The sequence below is a fragment of the Pongo abelii genome, chromosome 2 (genome assembly GCF_028885655.2).
Source record: "Pongo abelii isolate AG06213 chromosome 2, NHGRI_mPonAbe1-v2.0_pri, whole genome shotgun sequence".
NCBI classification, from domain to species: domain Eukaryota; kingdom Metazoa; phylum Chordata; class Mammalia; order Primates; family Hominidae; genus Pongo; species Pongo abelii.
The window spans coordinates 164,131,146-164,140,181 of record NC_085928.1 but is presented as its reverse complement, the minus strand read 5'-3'; positions in this window follow the sequence as shown (position 1 = coordinate 164,140,181).

The following is a 9,036-nucleotide window of genomic DNA, read 5'->3' as shown; positions in this document are numbered from 1 at the left end:
CTTCACTTGCCTCAATTAATTTCCACGATATTTAATTTTATTTCAAGATTTCTTTTGAAGGACTTTTAATTCTTTTAATCAGTTTAAAATCTATACATTTTATAATAGGAAGAGTTAAACAGGCTCTTTAAGAAGGGTAGAGCATTCTTTTTTAACCTCAAGTAACCTGCATAAATTCAGATTAGATTCTCAGAACTCATGGTTCAAATTAATTTAATTTGTAGATTTTATTTTTCCCTCCTCCATTCCAAAGGTATACCTTAAGTCTCCAAGGGAAGTTTTATTTTTTCATGTAAAGGCAAATATTTATACAACTAGCAGTGAGAAGTGTTGTTCTGTTGAAAGTATATTAGGCAGCTTGCCTTTCAGTCTTACTAGAATTAATCCCTCCAGTACCCAGCAGAAAAAAAATATTCCAGAATACATTCTCGTGAGCATTTGCAAGCCCTTATGAATGTTCCATCTCCTTAAATATGGAAGAATCATTTTATAATATTTTATAAAACTAAAGGAATTTGCACATGAATTTCTCATCCTTTCCTAGATTTCAGCCTTCCTAAAATGGTGAGGGATCCTTCTTATTCATTGAAATGGCAGTATGATATTGATATGAGATTTTTTCTTTCCCCAAGTTCTCATATGTGATAATTAAGTTGCCCTTGCTTTCCACACTATTGATTTCCTAGAAAAAAAGAGCCTTTTTTCTACATGAGTTAATGGAAATCAGAATCTACATGCACCTAATCTCTGGAATCAAAAGCATTATTTTAGAAATACACTGCTAGGAGTAATGTATTCATTGATCAAAAGTATGATCATATAACACCAACTATAAATATGAGCAGAATAATTTGAGATTTTCTTTATTCTCATTGATTAAATAAAACTACTAGTCTCCTGATACCATTGTTTTAAAAGTGAATTGAATAGTAAAATAAGGTGTATAAAATATATTATACAAAAAGACAACTGTGCATATGTTTAGACTTTAGAAGTCAAAGGAAAATATCACTAAATATTTGTCATAAATTAAATAGTACAGTAAAAGGTGGAGGCCAAAGAACACAATGCTCCATACGTTTAGGAAAAATGTGTTTCCCTAGCTAAGAGGGGAATTCCGACACTTTCATCGCCAATTTGCTCCTGAATAATCTAAACCTCTTAGTCTTGCACTTAGAAATTGTTAAGTTATATTCATAAGGAAGCACATGTGTGTGTGTGTGTGTGTGTGTGTGTCCATCCCAATAACTTGTAACTACCTTCTGTGCTAGTCACCTATATCATCCTCGTGATTACTCCTTACAGATTACAGCTATCTTGAATCTTACTCATATTTTTTGTTGTATTCTTCTATCACAAATGTATGTACTTCTAACATACTATATTGTTTAGCTTTGCTAATTTTGAGCCTTCTAAAGATGGTATCATGCTATATATATAGTCTTCTGGGACCTGCTTTTGTTCATTTAACATTACTAAGTTCAATTTTCTTATTTATTTCATCAAAATCGTGGGAATTATTATCTAAAATACCAGAACTTAACACCCTCATTTAAAAGCCTTGGTTATAGTTTGGAAAGTAGGGTCAAATAACTATAACTAGAAATGTGAAAGAATCAGACACTGCTTGCACATAAGTACACTGTCCTGGGAGAATGATGAAGAACAACTTACCCACAATCTTCTTTAAATCAAAAATTAAAATGATTTATGTAAAGTATAAAACTTTGATCAATCCAGGTATCTTTCAGCTATAAATATTGACTTGTTAAATATAGATATTTAAACAACTGTGATGATCAAGTCTTTCAGGAAACTTCTCTGAAATGGTCGCTATGAAAAATAATGATTAGTGGTAAAAGATGGATAATACAATATTCTGGAAAGGTAAAACTTTTTATTTCCAGGGACTAATTAAAATTAAATAAAATACTATCATAAATTTTAAAACAACAGAAAGAAATCCTAAACCACAGACTGACATTTTTTGTATAACCTTCCCTTAGTAAAAGTACCTGTGGTCTTTAAGGTTAGCCTTAAATACAAATACAAAATTTTAAATTAAAAAAGTTCTACAAAATTCTACAAAACATTTTAAATCACAAAGTTTAAAATGTTCACATTGTAATTTAAAATGTTAGCAAAAACACAGTTAGGACTGAAAACCTTATGAGGACTTTTCCTAAGACTAAAACAACTTTTAATTCTTACCCTTTTCTTCAGCAGCAAATATTACATGGAAGTGAATGATGACTTAGAAAGGACTTTCATTTTTATCTTTTTCTTCCCAGTGCCGTTCTTTGCTCTCAAAGCAATGTTAACATATGTATCTTACATAGTGATGCATTAAACTGTGTGGTAGACACTGCAGTTACTCTATAAAAACACTACTTCTTTTGATTGTTTTATGGTTGTACTTTCAAACATTAGGCTCAATTTATCAGTTTGTATCTAATGGTACTACATTTAATAGTATGTGTTCTCAGGATTTTTTAAAAAGCAGATTTGATTTTAAACATATTTAGTGAGCTCTCCTTTATTTCTACAATATGCTGTTTTTAATTAAAGTTTATGTTAACAATTCCCAGAATATTTTCTTGGAAGTCCTGGTAGGAGTGAGAATATCATCAAACCAAGGTTAAGGCGTAGAAATTATGGCAATAGAATGGCTTCAGTAGATTTAAATGTGATCCCATAAAATTTACAAGAATTGAAGGTATTCATAAGACTGAAATTCAATTTAAACCTGGCCACACAATTACTTCTTTTTGAACCCCTAATAAGTAGAAATCTAAGCAGTTTACCATTTTGAAAGTTCAGAAAAAATAGTCAGAAATGTCAGAGTTTTTTAGTTAGAAAGTCTTAATGTGATAGCCACCGGTATGACTCTTTCTGAAATGAAGTGATAATTTTCTAGAACCCCACATTTTGTCATCTACGAATAAAGAAAATTGGACTTATAAAATAATTGACTGGCTTGTGGGTGATCACTCTATTTTCTCTTTTAATACCAAGTTCATAAAATTATCCTGGATTCCATTTTCTTTCCTTTTAATGTTTTGTTTTAGAGTTCCAGAAACTCACTCATTTATTTTTGTGAATCAAAAACATAGATATCCTGAAACTCTTAATCTATTTACAATCCTATCATTATAGGATCTGTAAGGTGCAAGGTCCTCCATTTTGCCAGTAGGGTGTTTTAAAAACAGATTCTGAAATATTCCCTCTCAAATGAGAGACAAAGCAGGGGGAGGTAATTGTGTTTAAATTTACTACATAACCACTTAGCTGAAGGGATAAATAAAGCCAACAAGAACTAATTTTAAAGTCACCTGAGAATCAAGGAAATTTTATTTTCATTTTAAGGAAAATGTTTTAGCTGTCTAAAAAGAGTTTTCTAAAGTTATGTTGTGTCAGTTGTTAACAGAGTTTAGTAGCAGCATTGGTTTCTATAGTATTTTTAAAATATTATTATTTATTTAAGTAATTTTCATAGGAAACTACAGAATCCAAAAGCCAGCTGGACTATTTTGAGCTCTTTAGATCGGAGCTTCTCAAGTTTTAATATACATACGAGTCAAATGGGTATCTTATTAAAATGAAGATTTTGATTGATTAGGTATGAGATGGGATCCAAGATTCTCCATTGCTAATAAGCTTCCAGATGATTTCTGTACAAACCAAGGTCCCACCTCAGACCTATAATCAAAATCCCCCAGTGGACTAATATGCACATTAAAAATTTTAAAGTGCTGCTTTAGATTCTAATGGCTAGAGAATGTGCATGAGTTTGAAGTGCAGGGCAAAATTAATTCTTTCTATTTAATATACGACCCATAAAGTATAAGGCTGGAAGAAAATACTCAATATGCATATCTTTTTCCTCTTCCTAAAAACTGTGCATCTTTTCTTTTCACTTTAAAAAATAAACTATTTTAAAAACGAGAACAGTGTTTTGCTGTTTTCTGTGATATTATTAGCTTAAAATGAAGATGCCTAAACTTGTCTCTGAGTAATTTCTGACATTTTAACTGAAATGACCATACTAGAAAAAATCCACTTAAAACCTATTTATAGCCTCCACCCGGTCATCTTAACAAAAATAATCATCTGGAATATACTTTATTTTTGACCACATCCATTTGTTTGAAGTGCTTAGTTTATTACTCGCTGTTCAGAAAATTGAAAATTTGCTACACTGCCTAGTTTTTTAAAAGTATAAACTTTATTGTTTTTATAATTATTAAACTAACATATAATCATTGTAGAAAATCTAGAAATTGCTGATAAGCAAACAAAAAACTCACTTCTACCTACCCAGAGTTAACCACTGTTTACAATTTGTTGTATAAAATATCTGGCTGTTTTCTATGCATATATTTTTACTTTTGACAAAAACAAACAAACCAAAAAAAGTCCTGCTGCATGTACTGCATGCGCTCTGCTTTTCTCCACTTAACAGCATAACTTTAACCTCAATTTAATTGTTTCAGCCCTTTGTGTCATTATCTGGTATAGTTTAGAGTGGCTATTTGAAGTGTGGCTGAAAATTTATCCATGAATATAAATTTGCTCTCAGGTATATAAAATCTTGGAAGTTGAACCTAAGGGAATTTTATTCTAAACTACTTCAGATATTTCATAGTACATTTTGTGATCTTCACAGCATGCATCATTTGCTGCAATGAGTAAAATAGCTTTAACTGCTCACGTTCTACAAATTCAAGGGAATTAGCATTGGATCAAAGCTTGTGTGGAATCATATAATTTATCTGTTAGCTAAGAATTCTGTTAACGTTCTCATAAAAGTCTCCTGGCTTAAGAAACCTAAAAGATTGTGTACTGAAATGACCCAGCTGTGGCTTAAATCTCTTCTTGGTTATTCTCTACTTGAACTCAAGTGACTAGGAACTCACTACATTTTTTAAACTTTTTATTGTGAACTAATACATGACCTACAAAACAGTTGCAAAAACATAGTACAGAGTTTCAATATATCTTAATTCAGTTTCCACTAATGTAAAGTTACACTGTACAATGCAATTATCAAGAAATTAATAACTAATCTATAAATTTTATTTCAGTTTTACCAATTGTCCTCTTTCTGGTTCTGGATCTAATCCCTGATGATAAATCGTACTTGTTTTTATGTCTCCTTACCTCCAATTTGTAACAGCTTCTCAGTCTTTCTTTGTTTCGCATGACGTTTACTCTTTTGAAGACTACTGGCCAATTTTGTTTTTTTATTTTTGGAATACCCCTCAATTAGTAATTGTCTTATTTTTCAATTGATAGAATTAAAGACAAGAATATCACAAAAGTGATGTTTGTCTTTTCTAGTGCATCATATCAAAAGGTACATGATGCTGATACATCTTATGATGGTATCAAAAGGTACATGGTGTTGATACATCTTATGATGGTGATGTGAACTTTGATCCCTTCATAAAATTGGTGTCTGCCAGATTTCTCTATGTAAGGTTTCTATTTTTCCCCCTTGTAATTTTTAAGTGTCTTGTGGAGAGACATTTTCAGGTTATGAAGATATGCTTCATATCACAACCTATCCACTAATTTTAGCATGCACTGATGAATCTTACCTGCAACAATTGTTATGTGATGGTAATTTTCTATTTCTACCATTCTTCTTTTTGTTTGATTCTTTGTATATTATGATAATGCAGTGATAAACATTTTTATACATGATTCCTGATGCACATAAACACATTTTATTTATTTATTTTTTTTATTTCAATAGGTTTTTAGGGAACAGGTGGTATTTGGTTACATGAATAAGTCCTTTAGTGGTGATTTCTGAGATTTTGGTGCACCCATCACCCGAGTAGTGTACACTGTACCCAATGTGTAGTCTTTTATCCCTAGCTAGCCCTGACCCTTTCCCCTGAGTGTCCAAAGTCCAATGTATCATTCTTACACCTTTGCATCCTCATGGCTTAACTCACACACATGAATGAGAACACATGATGTTTGATTTTTCATTCCTGAGTTGCTTCACTTAGAATAGTCTCTAATTCCAGGCAGGTTGCTGTGAATGCCATTATTTTGTTCCTTTTTATGGCTGAGTAGTATTCCATATATATATATATATATATATATACTACAATTTCTTTATCAACTTGTTGATTGTTGGGCTTTTGGGCTGGTTCCATATTTTTGAGATTACAAATTCTGCTGTGATAAACATGCATGTGCAAGTATCTTTTTTGTATAATGACTTCTTTTCCTCTGGGTAGATACCTTCTAGTGAGATTGCTGGATCAAATGGTATATCACTTTTAGTTCTTCAAGGAATCTCCACACTGTTTTCTATAGTAGTTGTACCAGTTTACTTTACCACCAACAGTGTAAAAGTGTTCCCTTTTTACCACATCCCTGTCAATATCTATTATTTTTTTATTTTATAATTAAGGCCATTCTTGCAAATGTGAGGTGGTATTGCATTGTGATTTTGATTTGCATTTCCCTGATCATTAGTGATGTTGAGCATTTTTCTATGTGCTTCTGGCCATTTGTATATCCTCTTTTGAGAATTGTCTATTCATATCCTTAGCCCACTTTTTGGTGGGATTGTTTGTTTTTTCCTTGATGACCTATTTGAGTTCTTTGTAGATGCTAGATATCACGCTTTTCTCTGATGTATAGATTGTGAAGATTTTTTCCCATGCTGTGGCTTGTCTGTTAACTCTGCTGATTATTTCCTTCACTGTGCAGAAGCTTTTTAGCTTACTTAAGTCCCATCTATTTATCTTTATTTTTGTTGCATTTGCTTTTGGGTTCTTGGTCATTAAGACTTTGCCTAACCCAATGTCTAGAAGGGTTTTGCCAAGTTTATCCTATAGAATATTTATGGCTTCAGGTCTTAGATTTAAGTCTTGATCCATCTTGAGTTGATTTTTGTATAAAGTGAAAGATGAGGATCCAGTTTCTTTCTTCTACATGTGGCTTGCCAATTATCCCAGCACCATTTGTTGAATAGGGTATCTTTTCCCCACTTTATGTTATGTTTTTGTTTTCTTTGTCAAAGATGAGTTGACTATAAGTATTTGGTTTTATTTCTGTGTTCCCTATTCTGTTCCATTGGTCTATGTGCCTATTTTTATACCAGTACCATGCTATTTTGGTGACTATGGCCTTGTAATATAGTTTGAATTTTGGAAATGTAATGCCTCCAGATTTGTTCTCTTTGCTTAGTCTTGCTTTGTCTATGTGGGCTCTTTTTTGGTTACATGAGAATTTTAGGATTGTTTTTCTAGTTCTGTGAAGGAATGATGGTGGTGTTTTGATGGGAATTGCATTGAATTTGTAGATTTCCTTTGGCAGTATGGTCATTTTCACAAAACTGATTCTACCCATACATGAGCATGGGATGTGTTTCCATTTGCTTGTGTCATCTATGATCTCTTTCAGCAGTGTTTGGTAGCTTTTCTTGTCTTTCACCTCTCAGTATTTTATTGTTTTTGCAGCTGTTGTGAAAGGGGTTGAGTTCTAGGTTTGATTCTCAGCTTGGTTGCTGTTGGTGTATAGTAGAGCTACTGATTTGTGTACACTAATTTGTATCCTGAAACTTTGCAGAATTTATTTACCAGTTCTAGGAGCTTTTTAGATGAGTCGTTAGGGTTTTCAAGGATCATCGCAAACAGCAACAGTTTGACTTCCTCTGTGCCAATTTGCCCTTTTTTCCTTTCTCTTGTCTGATTGCTTGCCTAGGACTTCTATGTTGAATAGAAGTGATGAAAGTGGGCAACCTTGTCTTGTTCCATGTCTCGGGGATATGCTTTTTACTTTTCCCTGTTCAGTATAATGTTGGCTGTGGATTTGTCATAGATGGCTTTTATTACCTTAGGATATGTCCCTTCTGTGCTGATTTTGCTGAGGGTTTTAATCATAAAGAGATGCTGGACTTTGTCAAATGCTTTTTCTTCATCTATTGAGATGATTATGTGATTTTTGTTTTTAATTCTGTTTATGTGGTGTATTACATTTATGGACTTACATATGTTAAACCATTCCTGCATTCCTGGTATGAAACCCACTTGATCATGGTGGATTCTCTTTTTGATATGCTGTTGTATTCAGTTAGCTAGTATTTTGTTGAGGATTTTTGCATCTATGTTCACTAGGGATACTAGAGTCCATAGTTTTCTTTATTTGTTATGTCCTTCCCTGGTATTGGTATTGAATGATACTGGCTTCCTAGAATGATTTAGGAAGAACTCTCTCTTTCTCTATCTTTTGGAATAGTGTCAATAGGACTGGTACCAATTTTTCTTTGGATATCTGATAGAATTCATGTGTGAATTCGTCTGGTCCTGGACTTTTTTTGATTGGCAAATTTTTAATTACTGTTTTAATCTTGCTGCTTGTTATTGGTCTGTTTAAAGATTCTATATCTTCCTGGTTTAATCTAGAAGGGTTGTATAATTCAGGGAATTTATTCATCTCCTCTAGGTTATCTAGTTTATGTGCATAAAGGCATTCATAGTAGCCTTGAATAATCTTCTGTATTTCTGTGGTATCAGCTGTAATATTTCCCATTTCATTCGTAATTGAGCTTATTTGGATCTTCTCTCTTCTTTTCTTGATAAATCTCGCTAATGGTCTACAGATTTCCTTTATCTTTTCAAAGAACCACCTATTTGTTTAATTTATCTTTTGTATTAATTTTGTTTGTTTGTTTCAATTTCATTTAGTTCTGCTCTGATATTTGTTATTTCTTTCCTTCTGCTGGGGTTGGGTTTGAATTGTTCTTGTTTCACCAGTTCCATGAGGTGTGACCTCATATTGTCTATTTGTGTTCTTTCAGAATTTTAGATGTAGGTATTTAATACTATGAACTTTTCTCTCAGCACCACTTTTGCTGTATCCCAGAGGTTTTGATAGGTTTTGTCACTATTATCATTCAGTTCAAAGAATTTTTAAATTTCCGTCTTGATTTCATTTTTGACCCAATAGTCATTCAGGAGCAGGTTATTTAATTTCCATGTATTTGCATGGTTTTTAGGCTTCCTTTTGGAG